This window comes from Neofelis nebulosa, chromosome 4, assembly GCF_028018385.1.
Source record: "Neofelis nebulosa isolate mNeoNeb1 chromosome 4, mNeoNeb1.pri, whole genome shotgun sequence".
NCBI classification, from domain to species: Eukaryota; Metazoa; Chordata; class Mammalia; order Carnivora; family Felidae; genus Neofelis; species Neofelis nebulosa.
Window position 1 is genome coordinate 5,529,554 of NC_080785.1, and position 17,591 is coordinate 5,547,144.

At 46.3% G+C, this 17,591-nt stretch overlaps 1 protein-coding gene and 1 long non-coding RNA gene across 3 annotated transcripts in view; one reads left to right on the forward strand and one right to left on the reverse strand.

The window, feature by feature from the left end:
* GALNTL5 (polypeptide N-acetylgalactosaminyltransferase like 5) overlaps positions 1 to 2,115 on the reverse strand; it is a 58,185-nt gene extending 56,070 nt beyond the window's left edge. The window contains exon 1 of one of the 2 annotated variants that reach the window (XM_058723744.1): positions 1,903 to 2,115. The gene's annotated coding sequence lies outside the window, so the exon portion shown is untranslated. Of the gene's footprint in view, positions 1 to 1,898 lie in introns of both variants that reach the window. The other variant, XM_058723743.1, reaches the window with a different exon arrangement.
* Positions 2,116 to 6,890: 4,775 nt separating this feature from the next.
* Positions 6,891 to 10,053, forward strand: LOC131508351 (uncharacterized). Its single transcript, XR_009259979.1, has 3 exons — positions 6,891 to 7,310; positions 7,853 to 8,024; positions 9,207 to 10,053. It is a non-coding gene; the product is annotated as an uncharacterized LOC131508351 (long non-coding RNA).
* The last annotated feature ends 7,538 nt before the right edge of the window (positions 10,054 to 17,591 follow it).

Sequence of the window (17,591 nt, forward strand, 5' to 3'; positions counted from 1 at the left end):
GGTGATAGGGCAGCGAGACTCCAAGGAAGGTGACTCCAGGGAAGGAGGGAGAAGCTAAGACTTGGGATGGGGGTGTGTGGGTGGAGGGCCATGAGGACCCACCCTCTGGATCTACAGAAATGGCCCATTGCTCCTGTGCTTGAGGATGCTTGGCAAGCCTCGCACGACCTTTCTCTGGATCCCCCCACCCCCAGTCCTCTCCTGACCGCCAGATCAATAATTAGGGTCAAGTGACAGCATAGCCTGGCTGGGAATGTGCTAGTCCTGCTCAGGGGGGAAAGAGTGTGTCCCCAGGGAACTGCAGAACCCAGGCATCACTGCAGAACCCAGGCATCAGGATCCAACCGGATCAGCGTCCTGTGCATGGGCTGAGACCTGAAGATTCTAGATCAAGGGAGGGGGTGTAAGACTGGATTTGGGGGAGGGGCTGAGCCTGGGTGGCTCAGTCGGTTAAGCCTCCCGCTCTTGATATCTGCTCAGGTCATGATCTTGCGGTCCATGAGATGGGCCCCACATCGGGCTCCAGCTGAGTGTGGAGCCTGTTCGGGATTCCCTCTCTCCCCCTCCTCCCTCTCTCTCTGCCCCTCCCCAACTTGTGCACGCATGCTCTCTCTCCCTCTCAAAATAAAACATGATAATAATAATGATAATAAAATTGGGGCATTTATTCGTATAAGAGCATCCTCCCAAGACATAGGATTTAACACCCTGACAGAGATCTAGGTTGCACAATGAAGGCCCATTGACTGGAAAAATTACTCTTCAAAAATGCAGTATTCGATTATGCAAAGAAAAAGTGTCAAATGTGTAAGAGAAGAAGACAGCCTCTAACAGGGAGAAATGGGCAGATTCAAATAAGTGGGAAGAGAATGAAGCTGTTTAAGTTCTATTAACCCCACTTCTAGAGATTAAAAGTCACATTTTGACACTGTTTTAATTTCCACTGAACACCAAAAGCAATTAGAAGCTAACGAAAAACACAAGTGAGGGGAGGCAGATTGCATACACAAAATACACATGTGGGGTCATGCTAGGACTAAAACCGGAAAAGAAAATAAATCCATATTGTCTAGAAGGATTCGCGTAGATTAAGAAAATTTGGAGCAAATTCTCTTCATGTGAACGCGTAGGAAAATTAGCCTCCTCCATTTTTTTTTTTAATTTTACTAATGTAAGCTTTCTTATGCAATGTCTTCGTAAAGCAGAGCTCCCCCTGGTTCTCTGGAATATGCACCTCATCTCTGCCCCACCCCCACTCCCACCAAACGTATACACGCACACACACGCTCACACACACACGCTCACACACACACGTACACACTGAAAAACCAAAGCCCTAAACTAAATCTCGATTCACAGCCATCGAGTTTGTTTTAAAGTGTGAGTTTTTTTTTTTTTTTTTTTTAAACGTTTTTTAATTTATTTTTGGGACAGAGAGAGACAGAGCATGAACGGGGGAGGGGCAGAGACAGAGGGAGACACAGAAGCGGAAACAGGCTCCAGGCTCTGAGCCATCAGCCCAGAGCCTGACGCGGGGCTCGAACTCACGGACCGCGAGATCGTGACCTGGCTGAAGTCGGACGCTTAACCGACTGCGCCACCCAGGCGCCCCTAAAGTGTGAGTTTTTAGGGTCAAGAAAACATGGCTATGCTGTCACAACTAAATTCTCTATAAATGATCAGATTTTCAAGAACTGAAGTCATTATAATGCCCAGTCTACCTCTAGAGTGGTATAGCCCAGCCTCTTATTACAAATCAGATCTTAATCCTAATCCCCAGAGCCAGCATCCCATTCAAGATTCAGCGATTTGATGTGTCACTTCCACTGAATGCAGGTGGAAGGCACCCCACCCCCCAACTTTGTTCCCATTTTTCTCAGCACGCCGAGGTCACCCACCTACCACTGAGACATTGGCCGCTCTGTAGTTGATACGTTGTCTAAGCTGAGTCGCAGGTGAAATTAGGCAGGGGTCTAGGCTGAACGATCTGAAAGATGAGATTTTTTTTTTTCTGAATGGCCTGGATTCTGAGAAAATACTTGATTGTACTGGGTGACCCTGCCCGCCTTGTACTGCATGCACATGATGTAGCATCAGGCCGTGTCACAAAGTCCTATGACATCACACAGGGCATCACCAGCAGCTGGAGGTTCCTGCTTAGAAGCTCCAAGCAGCAGGTGGAATCCAGGACTTCCAGAGTTCAATGGGTCCTTCCAGAGAGTCTTAGAATCCTCATTCCTCAACCAAGGAAATAGGAAAAGCCTCCTATTGGGAAAAATCTAGGCTCAGTCTCATTTTTAGCCTTTTTTTTTTTGGAAATAAACATGATAAAAATAAGCTTTCAGAACACCTCTCAAGGGACCCAAAGATGAGCCAAAGGGTTGTTTGGCTGCCTTTTAATTTTTTACTCTATATTACTCAATATTTAGATATTAGTACACAAGTTCAGCCAAATGCTTGCGAAATTTCTTCTTAACACGTCTGAGCAGATTTGACCTTTCCCTCACTGAGGAGGCTGACCCTGTTTTGTCGGGGACCCAACATCTGCTTCAAAGTATGTGGTGGGTTGGGTTCTCCCTGGAGAACCAGGAATGAGAGAACAGAGAACATTCTAGATGTCCGGTATTTTTCTGTAGGTATAAAGGACAAGGAAGTCATGGGTACTCCCCAGGAGTTGCTTAAGGGAGACAAAAATCATGTGAGAAATTAGGGGAAGATAAAAGATAAAAAGTGTACTGAGTTGTTACAGCCTGGAGTCCTGACCCAAGAGTCAGGGGGCACTGTTGCCAGAAACGATTCATTAGGGGAAAGAATAATGTAACAAAACAAAACAGAAGGCATAGAACAAACTCATGACGACACTAGGGAGCTGGTAGGTGCTGAAGAGAAGAGGTTAAGAGAAGGAAGATAAAGATTGCAGAGGGGAGGGAACGTGGGGACGAGAGCAAAGTGCACGTGTGACAATGGAGGTAAATCCTGTGGGGTGACCAGAAAGCCTGGAACCTTCCCTAAGGATAAAAGGAAATTAGGCAGTTGAAACAGTGCATGTTTTCTCTCAAATGAGTAGGCAAGTTTCCTCCTAGTTGATTCTAATTAAACAATTACAAGGAGAAACAAAGCAGCCCAGAGTGTTACTCTCAGTCTGAGGAGGAAAAGGGAAACATGGATTTCTTAAGCTAGGTTAAGACTTCAGACTGGGAAACCATCTTTCTGGGCCTGTGTCTTCTGAGGGATAAAGGCAATGCTTAAAACAAAGGGCAGGAAAAAAATCCAAACACCAGAGGGCAGAGAAGCAGAAATAGGAAATGCAAATTGAAAGAAAACGGCAAAAACATCTGAGTATAAATTTGCCAATTATCACATACCACCCCAGGCATCTGGGCGGGGTGGGGGGCGGTTGTAAGCTCTTGGAGGAAAGGGCCCCACACTCACCCATTTCTGTGCTCTACGATGCTATATCATGTGATAGGTGCCAGTAGACGTTCACTCAGTAAACCCTCAAATAATTGTCACTCTTAAGACAAAGGACTTGGTAAGCAATGTCCAAAGGTGAATATCTTTGGTGGTAAAAAGGAAACAAAAGGAAGGAGGAGGGAAAAAGAGAATTAAAAATTAATGAAGGAGACTTAGTCCCAGCTCTGCCTGGTTCTCTCCCACCAGCCCTGCTGGGCTCATTCATCTAAAAACTCCTTTCTGACTGATTCTTTGCTCCAGCGACAAAGGTCTACAGACCTTCCCCACACACCGTTCTTCTAAATTCCTCCATATGCTATTGATCAGACTTGCCAACATATGCTCTCCTTTGTCTTGAGAACCCTTCGGAAGAATCCAGTCCCCATCCACTCTGGTTCCCAACCATTAAAAGCATCCACTGTGACCATCCTTTTGGATCTGACCATCTCAGGGTCTAAGTAGCATGGCCCTTAATAACCACGTAGTAAGTTTTCCCATGGAAGTGGGCAATTATGGATGGGGTTGTGATTTGAGAGGTTCCCCTAGAAATTCATGACCTGCTATCTTAGAATGTGGGGGATTATTTTGGGCCCAGAGCTGGGGATGTGGAGGTGGGGAGAAGGGAGACTCTGGTAATAAGTGTCAGGCAGGGACCTTCCTTTGGCTAATATCCAAGGAGGACCATCTTGTTGGATGGACCATGTGCTGACTGCTTCAATTGTATACCAGTGTTTCGCTCATTTGAGTCAAGGTTATAACAATGAGTGTAAGACAAAGGAATGACAAAATGTGAATATTTGGGGGTGGAGGAAGATTTTTTTTTTTTTGTCTTTACACACCTACCTCCCAGTTAGAGTAGCTAAAGGCACCGTGTACTGAGACCTGTGGTAGGCTACCCCAGGAACACAGAGAAAGAACCTGTGGTCCCTATCGTCGAGTGGCTCACATCTCCAATGGGGAAGAAGACATTGTTCAAGACATTGGTTCAAATTCTATTAACAGATTTGGCCAAATGAGACCAGTTCCCCTGGATAAATAATACCAAAATTGCTTTTTTTTTTTTAAGTTTATTTATTTATTTTGGGAGAGAGAGAGAGAGAGAGAGAGAGAGAGAATCCCGAGCAGGCTTCATGCTGTGAGTGCCTGACACGGAGCTTGAACCCACAAACCGTGAGATCATGACCTGAGCCAAAATCAAGAGTCAGATGGTTAACACCCAGGTGCCCCCCAAATTGCTTTTGGTAGATGTTAATCAGTGGCCTCTTGGGTGAACAATTGGTTTTCTCTTTCAATTAATTTAAACAAAACAAAACAAAACAAAACAGAATCTTTGGTTCTGGGATGCCAAGAACATCTACCAATGATGCTCTAAAGATGAGAAATACATGAATTTTAGGGTTCTAGGTTAGTTATTCAAAATACTAATGATTTAATGAGAAGGTCTATTTGGAGACTTCGATGTCGATAGCTTGGTTCACATGGCAAACAGTACTCTTGATTCTGCATTATTTAGAATAGCTTAAACTGGAAGGAACCCAAGTGTCCATCAATGGATGAATCAGTAAGCAAAATGTGTTATCCATGTACAATGGAATCTTTTTTTTTTTTTTTTTGCCACCCAGGCGCCCTCTTGCCATAGTTCTTTTTTTTTTTTCATTTTCTAGCTTTTATTATTATTGTTACTATTTTTAACACAATTTATTATCAAGTTAGCTAACATACAGTGTATACAGTATGCTCTTGGTTTCAGGGGTAGATTCCCGTGATTCATCGCTTACAGAAAACACCCAGTGTTCATTCCAACAAGTGTCCTCCTCAATGCCCATCACCCATTTTCCCCTCTTCCCTGCCCCCTTCACCTGAGTTTGTTGAAAAGATGCTCAACATCACTCATTATGCGGGAAATACAAATCAAAGCCACATTGAGATAACCACCTCACGCCGGTCAGAGTGGCTAAAATGAACAAATCAGGAGACTATAGATGCTGGCGAGGATGTGGAGAAATGGGAACCCTCTTGCACTGTTGGGATGCCAACTGGTGCAGCCACTCTGGAAAACGGTGTGGAGGTTCCTCAAAAAATTAAAAATAGATCTACCCTATGACGCAGGAATAGCACTGCGAGGAATTTACCCAAGGGATCCAGGAGTGCTGATGCACAGGGGCACTTGTACCTCAATGTTTATAGCAGCACTTTCAACAACAGCCAAATTATGGAACGAGCCTAAATGTCTATCAGTGGATGAATGGATAAAGAAGATGTGGTTTATATATATAATGGAATACTACTTGGCCATGAGAGAGAATGAAATCCTGCCATTTGCACCAATGCGGATGGAATTGGAGGGCATTACGCTAAATGACATAGGTCCGGCAGAGAAAGACAGATACCATATGTTTTCACTCCTATGTGGAACTTGAGAAACTTAACAGAAGACCATGGGGGGAGGGGGAGGGGGCAAAATAGTTTCAGAGAGGGAGGCAAAGCATAAGAGATGCTCAAACACGTGCAGTGGAATCTTATTCAGCCTTAAAAAGGACATTCTGACACCTGCTGCAACATGAATGATTCTCGAAGACGTGAAGCTAAATGAAACAAGCCACACACAACAAGACAAGTATGATTCCACTTGCGCGTGATGTTTTGAGCAGTCAAAATCATAGAGAAAGTAGATCGGTGGTTCCCGGGGGTGGGGGAGGGGCGGGGGGGATGGGGAGTTACTGTTCCGTTTTACAAGATGACAAGAGTTCTGGAGGTGGACGGTGGGGACGGAGAGGTATAATGTATTTTACACCCCTGAACTGGATACTTAAGAGTGGCTAAGATGATAAAATTTTATGTTATACATACTTTACCGCACATAAAAAATGGAGGGAAAAAGTACATGAAGTGATTTATACCCTTTGTCTTAGGCTGAGAAAACTAGCCCCCTCATCGACTTTGCTCTTGATGTCCTTTTTGAAAAGGTTTTCACTTCCATACCCACACTTTTGGCTTCCTGTCGACTTCCTGTAACACTTGTGAACATTCACTTCTCGTTCGCTTTGACTGTTCCATTTCAGATGTCATTTTCTTTTTAAGTAAACATTAAACACTCTAATATACGGTCGGCATACTTTTGTAAAATATAGAGGCTAAACCTAAAACAGAAGCAGGCAAGCCCCTGGCATTCTTCTCCTATAAGTACACGTCCAACCTTAGATGAAATATCAGCTTCCATTGTTTTCTAGGGAAGTCCTTCTTAAGTCCTTCTCTTACTTAAAATAAAAGGGGGAAGCTTCTTTAGAAAGTGTGCAAAGCCAAGAGACAAGACACAATGCACAGATCCTTTGGGGGCTGAGCAGAGACCAGCTGTTGAGTTGGCATATGTTTCCCTGGTCCCTTTTTTTTTTTTTTTTTCTTCACTCAACTCTCATTTCTGTTTTTCTCTTTGCTTCCAGTCAACTACCCAGGCCGGGACCTCTGGAAATATGCCCTTCTCCACCACTGCCCCAGCACACGGGACCGAAGTCAGCGATTACAAGCACGGGGAAAGTGGGTTTCCACCTTAAAATGATCACTGATTCCTAGTGATTGAGAGGAAAGGTAATACAGAATTTGGAAAATTAAGTTTTCCAATGTAATTTTTGCATGTTTATTTATTTATTTTCTGAGAGAGACAGAGAGAGAGAGAGAGAGAAAGAGCAAGCCGTGGAGGGACAGGGAGAGTGGGAGAGAGAGAATCCCAAGCAGGCTCTACACTGACAGCATGGAACCTGACGTGGGGCTTGAACCCATGAACCGTGAGATCACGACCTGAGCCGACATCAAGAGTCGGCCACTTAACCAGCGGAGCCACCAAGACCCGCCCCTCCGATGTAATTTTCTAACCGTGGAGTTTTTTTCCCCCTTTATCTAGATGCCTTTCATTCCTGTTTTTCTCCCTTCTGACCACCTGTTCATTTTATTGCCCTCGCTCTTGGGTCTGTATGCTGACTTTCATGGTTTCAAAAATCAGAGGGCATATCTTTTCTTTTGTCAGCTCTCAGCAACGTGGCAGTGGAAGGGGCGTCTCCCCTCCATCCCCCCCCCTTCCCCGCTGCACCCCCTTGCACCCCCTGTACCCCCAGCCCACACTGGCCGAGTCTTTGAGGGCCTCAGCGGCACAGCTGTGGGTCAGGTTTACCACTGCTCTGCCTGTTATCTTTGCGGCCTCGGGCAGATTCCTGGACCTCTCTGGTTTCTGGCAAACATGCTTCTGCCTGCCTCGGAAGGTTATTTCCATGACTAAACAAGCGAATTCATGCCAAGGAGGATAACGCAGTGCGCAGTTAATGGTGGGGCTTGCGCCTTCCCGCCTGGCTGCCCGCTGGCAGATGACAGGAAAATGGGGGGATGTAAATAGGACAATCCTTTCCAGGGCATTCTGGCAATACGGAGACGAGCTGCATGACCCAGCGATCTGCGCTCAGGACGGACCCTAGAGAAACGCACACGTATGTACCCGGAGGCAGTGTAAGAAGGCTGGCCGCGGCCTGGTCTGTTGTGACGAAAATTCCAAGCAACCGAAATACCCCAGGATGCAAACACCGGTAAGTAGATTGTGGTAGTCACACAATCAACAATATACAGGAGAGGGGCGCCTGGGTGGCGCAGTCGGTTAAGCGTCCGACTTCAGCCAGGTCCCGATCTCGCGGTCCGTGAGTTCGAGCCCCGCGTCAGGCTCTGGGCTGATGGCTCGGAGCCTGGAGCCTGTTTCCAATTCTGTGTCTCCCTCTCTCTCTGCCCCTCCCCCGTTCATGCTCTGTCTCTGTCTGTCCCAAAAATAAATAAAAAACATTAAAAAAAACAAAACAAAACAAAAAAAAACAATATACAGGAGAGGAAAATGAGAACATCAGAGCCACAGGGACGAACTTCGACAGCGTAACACTGCGGAAGAAAAGCAGGTCGTGGGAGAACGCACCCGGTGTGATCCACATATATATGGATCAGAAGTAGAAAAACCTGTGTGTAACAAATACAAATTCAGAGTGATGGTTACCTGGAGGGTGCAGAAAGGGAGGGTACACAGGGGCCTTCGACTTCTCTATTTTTATTTTTTGAAGATTTATTTAAATTTTTTTTTCAACGTTTTTTATTTATTTTTGGACAGAGAGAGACAGAGCATGAACGGGGGAGGGGCAGAGAGAGAGGGAGACACAGAATCAGAAACAGGCTCCAGGCTCTGAGCCATCAGCCCAGAGCCTGACACGGGGCTCGAACTCACGGACCGCGAGATCGTGACCTGGCTGAAGTCGGACACTTCACCGACTGCGCCACCCAGGCGCCCCTATTTTTTGAAGATTTAAAGTAAACACGGAGGGGTATCTGGGTGGCTCAGTCCGTTCAGCTTCTGACTTTAACTCATGAGTTCGAGCCCCGCGTCGGGCCCTGTGCTGACAGCTCGGAGCCTGGAGCCTGCTTCGGATTCTGTGTCTCCCTCTCTCTCTCTCTCTCTCTCTCTCTCTGTGCCCCTCGCCTGCTCGGGCTCTGTCTCGCTTGCCCGCGCCCTCTCTCTCTCTCTCTTAAATATAAATAAACGTTAAAAAAATTAAAGTAAATATGGGGCAAAATGTTAAGGTTTCATAAGGCTGGTGCGTGGGTGCACGGGTATTTTTAGATCTTTATACACTTTGTATAGGTTTAAAACAGGATTCGCAGAAATGGGCTCCTTATAACCTACAAGACTCCATCACGTCTGTTGGAAAAAATTAATGTGTTTCATTCCATAGATGGCCCACAAGAGGGAGATCTAGAACAGTTCAGCAACCAGATGTGTAACTGTATAAACCGATATAAGGACACACAGCATCTTGGGAAGCTTTGCAGGAGTGCAAAGGGCGCCGATAGAGGCTCCCGCCTGCCCTCTGTCTAAGGCGAGCGCCCTTTTAACGCGTTCAGAAATCTGCAGAGCAACCGCTCACGGTGAAGAAGCCGCAGCACAGGGTGCGGTGGTAAACTGAACGGTGTTCAAAACGTGCGGTTTAATGAGACGGTTGCAGAGTAAAAAGCAACATGGCAGCAAGAGGAAAATCGATCAGTGGAGTGCAGAAGCACAGGGGACAGACAGTGTCCTCGGGGACCTGTGGCCAGGTGCTTGGGGTCTGCGACCTTGGAAGGGCCCAGGAAACCCGAAACTCCTGCCGCTTATTCACGGAACACTGAGAAATGCGGACATAGCTGCTCTTATCACTGCAGCTACAAACAGTACGGCTAGCGATAAGCATGGCTATCTTACGGCTGTAATTCAAACTTACCATTAGAAGCTTCCCCTCTAAAGATTTTAACCGGGTACGGTGAGTTTCAAGCTTTTCTGTGAACATTTCTGCTACTTACTCATCCTTTTCAATGAGGTGCCGAAGGTTTTATCAACAGTTGGGGAGGGTACATAAATTAAGAACAGTCGTTGGCTGGGGCGCCTGGGTGGCTCAGTCGGTTGAGTGTCTGACTTTAGCTCGGGTCATGATCTCGCGGTCCATGAGTTCGAGCCCCGCATTGGGCTCTGTGCTGATGGCTCGGAGCCTGGAGCCTGCTTTGGATTCTGGGTCTCCCTCTCTCTCTGCCCCTCCCCCCGCTCACATTCTGTCTCTCTCTCTCTCTCAAAAATAAATAAACATTAAAAAAAAAAAAAAAGAATACTCACTGGTGTCTTCATGAACTGGGAAGAAACTGCCATTACTTTTGGCATTATTATTTAGTGCTTCATCACCTGTGGGAGGGCACAGACCTCCTAGTCTATCTCAACAGCAATCTCATGTCCAGGAGCAAACACCATGCCTGATACATCATTGGCACTCAAAAAATGTTTGTTAAATTAAAGCTATAGCCAAGTGTCTATTGGCGGATGAATGGGTAAGTAAAATGTGGTCTACACGTACATGGAAAGTTTTCAGCCTTCAAAAGCACGGTAATTCTGTCACATGCATTAACATGGATGAAGCCCGAGGACATTATGCTATGTGATATAAGCCAGTCACAGATACCGTGTGATTCCAGTCATATGAGATATCTAGAGACAGAAAATTCACAGGGACAGACCGAAGTGTGGCTGCCAGGGGCTGGGGGAGGGGAATGGGGATTACTGTTTAATGGGGACACGGTTATACTTGGGGATGATGAAAAAAGTTCTGGAGGGGGGTGGTGATGGTTGTACCACAGCGTGAATGGACTTAACACTATGGAACTGTACCCTTAAAAGCAGTTAAAATGGTAATTTCACGTGTATTTTATCACAACTTAAAACATAAATAAGGAAGGAAGTTAATGCTCTAGAGAGAAAAAATTGGAGAGAGTCAAATTCCCTCTGGTCAGGGTGGAAGGGCTCTGGATGGTTCCAAACTAGGTAGGTGGGTCACCGTGGCCCATTCGGGCGGAACCATAAGGCAGTGAGATCTGGAGCATGTGGTGGGGTCTCCTCGGTGGGCTCTTCCAGAGGGTAGGTGGGAACAGTCTAAAGTTTTGCTGTCCCCGAAACTCAGGAAGCTGAGTCTGCCTCAGGGTCCAATCACACCTGGTCCCGCCTCCCCCAAGCATGGCCGCTTTGGGGTTATCACCAAGTGGGGCTGTGACCAACAGAAACCAAGGAGGAAGCATGAGAAACCGCCTTGTGAGTCGAAGTGTCCCAGGTAAGTGGGGTCACGGAAACCACCCAGCGGCCCGAGGCGCAGTGAAAGAACAGTAAGGTCTTTGTGCTGAGGTCACGGAGTGTATCTTCCTTCCTGGCCACCCAGACCCAGAAGGGCACAGGTTCGCAGGTGCACAGAATCACTGGTCACACCCGAGAAAGGATGGGTGAAAGCAAGAGAAAGAAAGAGAAAGAGAACAACCACAGGAAGAGGGGAAATCTAGCGTCTCTTAATTTGCAAAAACCGAAGGTGGATCCTACAGTCCATACATTAGTGACATGGATGTTGGCCCCAAGCAGGCTCCGAGATTCTAGGTTCTAGGACAGTAAACAAAGGGCCTCTTCAAGGAAGGTTTATCACAGGGAGAAATCCCGCTCCTCAAGGCTTCTCAGAAAAAGGCTCCCCATTGCCCAATTCATCAGTAAAGGGTTTTCGTTACACAATCATATAGTAACTCTGACCCGAGAGTCAGCTTTTGTCCCACATGTCAGGCTAACACCCTGTGAGAGAACAGGAAAAAAAAAAAAAAAAAAAAAAAAAAAAAAAAAAAATATATATATATATATATATATATATATATATGTATATGTTACCAATATTACCCATATACGTATATATACGCATATATTACCCATATGCGTATATATACGCATATATATACACATGTATATATTACCTATATATACGTGTATATATATGTATATATATGTATACAGGTCTCTGCCTCCGGTTCCTGGCACAGAGCTCCTAAATTACAAGGGTTTTAGGTACGCCAGGAGCTTCTAATATTTGGTCTTCAGCCCTGGATCCTGACACAAAACCCCCGAATCCTTTGGGATTCCCCGGGTGATGGCAGTGGTTAGAAACTCGGGCCATTCAGCCCTGCCCCCCACTCTCCTGAGAGGGGTGAGGGGCTGGAGATGGGCTTCATGATCTATCATGTCTGTGTGGTGAAGCCTCCATAAAAGCCCCAAAAGTATAGGGTTCAGAGAGCTCCTGAGATGGTGAGCATGTGCAGATTTGGGCAGAGTGGTGTGCTCGGAGCGCGCTCAGAAGCTAAAAGGGTCCCCAAACACGCCCAGACTGAGAAGAGGGAGTCTGGCTGCCTTTAGAGGATGGGTTTCCTACTGGGGCTTGGGGGTCTCCACCAAGACATTAGCGACCAGAAACCAAGAGTGAGCCTCCGAAAGAGTCAGCTGCACCCCTCAGCTGGCTCTCTCTCTCTCTCTCTCCAATGTAGTTCATGGTACAGACAGAAAATACACACTCTCAACTAAGACAGGCGGGGCCTGTGAATTCTGGTTCTACCATTTACTAACTACACGGCCTTGAGAAAGTTAATTACCCTCCTCATTAAGTCTCAGCTCCCTTCCTTTGTAAAATTGGGATAATATTACTTTTCTCGTGTGCCTGGGACACTAAGAATGAAGTAAGCACTAGTAGAGTATTTCATTCACTGATTCATTTTTAAGAACCCACAGTCTACCAGGTCAGCTATGTGCTCCTTTGATGTTTCCTTTTCTCTTCATGTAAGCAAGGGAGAAAGGGATTTGCTTATTACTGTCCTGTGGAAGGATGATAAAAACCTTTTGCATTGATATTGGTGCCCAGAACATTAAGATTATTTGAAGAAAGATATTCATATGTATATGTGTGTATATGCACAAGTATATATACCAATATGTGTGTGTATATACACATACACATATATCATATGATATTATAATATTATAAGCTGGTTTCCATAAAGGGTTTGTATCAGTTTCAGAAAAAACAAGATAGTCAAAAATTGTGCCATCATTTAACACCCTTATACTCTGCTGGTGGTAATGCCAGTTAGTAAAATGTTCCTAAATGCACTTTATTATGTCAGGAGTTTTAAAATCTTTAGGTATTTTGGTGACGTCTAAAAATCTATCATAAGGAAATATTGGAAATACACGCATCAAAATGTTACTAGTCAAGGTGAAATTACAGGTGACTATTATTTTCAAATTCTGCGAGTTTACTTTTATCAAAGGAAAAACATAATGCTAAAACAACAGAAAATAGTTTCTGTACGAGGGGAAAGAAACTTCTGGAGCCTTCCTGAACATCAACTCACCAGCCTTCTTTGGTCTATGTCCTGTTCATTTTTACTGCATGGAGCATTCGACTCTGTTGACCATCCTATCTTCTAGAAACCTTTTCCTTTGACTTCTGCAGCACTGGGCTCTGCAAGAAACAGTGCTGTGATTGATTAGCAATGTCTGCTACAGGCACAGGAAAGGAGATGGGGACACTCATCCTACATATTTGCCATTTTTGCTTTAGCCACTTTCCCCTTAACCCCCCATCCTCATGGCAACACTCACCATCTCTGTGCCAAAGAATCAAGCCCCCAGTCCCTGTACCTTTCATTCTCCCACCTTCTCTGCCCATCTGTTCAACTTCATACATTCCTGATGCCGGGCATCTTGACAAATTGAATTGATTTTCTTCTCCTGTAAACAAAGTAGATAATGTCACTCACCTGCTTTCAATCCTGTCGCCTCCCTTGGGCTGCAGGATAAAGGTCTCAATGTTTTAGAATCGCCCAGGAAGACCTTTGCTGCCTGTTCTGACCTCACATGCCATCCTGGCCTCTGGGCCACGTGCTCCACTTGTTCCGGCCATTGTGGTGGTTGCCCCACTGCCGACACCCCTCTCCTGCCCAACTCAGGCCTCTCGGCCTGCAATGCCCCTTCCCTTCCCATCCCACCAAGTTCAACTCCTCCTGGAAGGTTTAGGTCAAATGCCACTTCCTGGGAAGGCCTCCTCAACTTCCAGAGCTGGATTCCCAGCCTCTGTCCTGGCCAGTGTTTTCTGCAATTGCTGCACCAACCGCTCCCTCCCCGTGCTCCTGTCTGTGCTCATTTACCCATCTCCCTGATGGGCCCCGGCTCCTCTGGGAAAACCCCAGCGCCCCTTCACCTTGTAAAACACAGAGCCGAGAACCTGGCTCCGAAGAAAGCTTTGCTGAATGCATAAACGAGAAGAGAAACTGTTAGATACTCAGGGGCCTGAGAACAGGTTGTTTTTGTAGATGAGCATTACATACATATATTCGCAGAGTGCCTGGGTGGCTCAGTCAGTTGAGTGTCTGACTTTTGGTTTCGGCTCAGGTCATGATCTCACAGTTCATGGGTTCGAGCCCGGCATCGAACTCCGCGCCGAAGGCAGGGACCCTGTTTGGGATTCTCTCTCTGTCTCTCTCTCACTGTCCCTCTCCCACTTGTCCTCTCTCTAAAAATAAATAAATAAACTTCAATATGACATTCCTGGTAGTCATGAACATTTGGTAGCAGAGGGGTTGTACCGTGCCCATTGTCTATCCCTGAATGAGTTCTTCAGGAGAAAGTGTTTGGGGCCCTGAACTCTGGTGGTATTTGCTCATTGGAATCCCCTTGTCTAACACATGCTTCCCCAGCTGCCAGATCAGTCTGAGGAAGGACACGCCAGGAAGTGTGGGTGACTATGACGACCAGAACGACCTTAGTCTTTGTGTCCAAGCTGCTCTTTCCTCATGAACTTGTAGAAAGTGAGACTCCATTCTTCCACCAGCGTGCATCAAAGTCTCAACGTGTTCATACCTTAACAAAGTGACACCTTGTGTACGAAAATGGCTTTCAACTGCATGTTATCACTGCAAAGGAAGAGTTTTAGCTGACTAGTTATAAAAGAATATGACCGCAGCATGACTTATCCTGACTCCTGTGTGCCAGGGGACAATTCCAGGGTCATCCCTGCATGGAGATCAGCACCCCAATGTTCTTGGTGGGGTGTGCTACGACTAAATATCTGAGCTCCCCACTGCCATTCATATGTTGAAACAGAGTCTGTCAATATTGAATTAGATACCTCTTGAGTGTTGATTTCAGTATTTCCCTGGTACTAACTTCATCCCAATGTGGTGGTATATGGACACAGGGCATTTGGGAGGTGATGAGGTCATGAGGGTGGAGACCTCATGATGGGATTAGTGCCCTTATAAAACAGACCCCAGAGAGCTCCCTCAGTCTTTTTGCCATGGGAGGACACACCAGGAAACAGGTCCACACCAGACACTGAATGAGCTGGTGCCTTGAATTTGGACTTCTAGAATCCAGAAATGTGAGAAATAAGTTTCTGTTGTTTATAAGCCATCCGGTCTATGGTATTCTGCTATAGACGCTCACATGAACTAAGGTAGGATGAGTCTTCACCTGTCCCTATTCCTTGAGCAGCCCTGCCTAAGCTGGATTAGGCATCCCAGGTCCACCCTCTCTCTTGTCCAGACCTGCATGGACAATTAGCCAACCGGAACGATTAGCCAATGGAAGTAGAAATGCTGTATGAGGCAAAGGGACTGGCTGGACAGTGTAGACCCTCCACCCTATTTGCCCTACACATCAAAGCAAGCTGTGTCTTCCCAGGGTCCTCCCGAGAAGGACAGCCTGTCTCCCACGGGAAGGTCACCTTCCCAGTGGCCCAGAGTCTACAAGTAGCTCCTGGCTCCAGGACACCAAGCCAGGGTAGCCTTAGCACGGACTGAGTAAAGGCAATAGGGATCTCAAAAACCAAGGCGCCATCATGGCAGTGGGTTCCACTCCTGATTTGCCTAGTAATTGTTCAGCCCCTGGCTGCCAATTTATTATCTTCAAGTAGAGAGTGAATGGAGGGTAACTCTGGTCGTGGTGTTGATGATCCAGATCACTGTATCTTCAATGATTCAGATAGCTCCTCAAGACCTATTTGTCAAGAGCATGTGTTCAAGAGGTCAGTCTTGAACCTCAAAGGAGCTCTCAAACCACCTGGGGTTTTGACAAAATCAAATAAGAGTTGCTCTTATATATGAAGCTCTTATCATGTGCTAGGCACCATGCTAGGCACTCTATTAGTTGTTGGTGTATTAGTTCACCCTTTGCCCCCCACAATTAATATTCCAAGGATCACCTTAAACAGTGATCAGGCTTAAAAGAGTGGCCGATTAGGTGTCATAATTCTTTTTTTTTTCCCAATATATGAAATTTATTGTCAAATTGGTTTCCTAGGTGTCATAATTCTGTGGGCTGACTAGACTCAGCTGGACGCTGCGTTCCACCTGTGGGTTGGCCTGGTTGGTGCACCGAGGCTGTGGCCCTGGTGTGGACAGCTGGAAGGCCAGGCTGAGCTGGGATTCTGGGGTGGCGGGACCTCCTCCTCTTCTCCATGCATCTCCACGTAGCTTCTTCACATGGTAGCAAGCAACCAGACTTCTTCCATGATGGCTCACAGCTTCCCAAAGCTTAAAAGAGGTTTTCCTCTGACCTAGAGCTGGAACAGCACAGCATCACTTCTGCTGATTGCCGCTCCTCAGAGGGTCCCTGAAGCAGAATGCAAGGGACCACACAGCGCATGGGAGACAGGAGGGTGGTGTTTACCCAAGGAACTGAGGCACGTATCAATGGAGCCACTCAAGTTCACACAGCTAGCCGGCTCCGGTCTATTGCCAAGATTCAAGATTCAAACTCAGGTTGGCCTAACTTCAAACCTACATTCTTGAGTCTTGTTAGACTGGTCATAGGACACGATGAAAGAGGGGAAGAGGCAAAACCAGTGTCAGGAAAGCTAATGGCCACCCAGCACTAAGGCTCCCAGGTGACGGCGGGTCAACTTTCAAAATAGATTTTGGTTATGCTCAGAGAAACAAGAAAGAGGCCCCCTGCCTGGGACAGATGGTGAAATGGAACCGATGAAAACACAGAGCTGCTGAGCTCTCATTTGGCTTCTATTCTACCAGGGATCATGGTCTTCAAAGCATGAAGGGTAGAGCCAATGTGAGCCAGAGGAAGGCTGCATTAATTGGACTTTGGGTCAGAAGACCTGGGGTTTGCCCTGACCAGCTGCTGTAATGGAGAGAACCACACTCACCCTCTGAGACTGTGTCCTTGCCTCTGAGATGATAACAACAAGCACACAGGTTGTTCTGAAGGTCAAACGAGATTCTCGAGGATTGATAGATAACACGGATCTAGCACTGAGCTTTCATGTTTTGTGGGAGGGATCATGCGACTTTGAACAAATTATATCCCGGAGGATGAGAAAAGTATACAGAAGACACCGGTGAATGTATGATGTGCTCTAAGGGGTGTGGGGAACAGCAGAAGCACCTGGGGACTAAGGAGAAGAAACCGTAGTCCTGAGTTCCAAAAAGCAGAAGGTACAGTGTGCCTGGGTGGCTCAGTTGGTTAAGAGTTCAACTCTTGGTTTATGCTCAGCTCATGATCTCATGAGACCAAGCCCTGCATCAGGCTCTGCACTGACAGCATAGAGTCTGCTTGGGACTCTCTTCTCTCTCTCTCTCTCTCTCTCTCTCTCTCTGCCCCTCCCCCAGCTTGCACTCTCTCCCTTTCAAAATAAATAAATAAACTTACAAAAAAATCAGAAGATATTTCCACAAAATATAGGCCAGTATATCTGATTTTGACCCTGGACAAGGTTCTGGGAGAAACT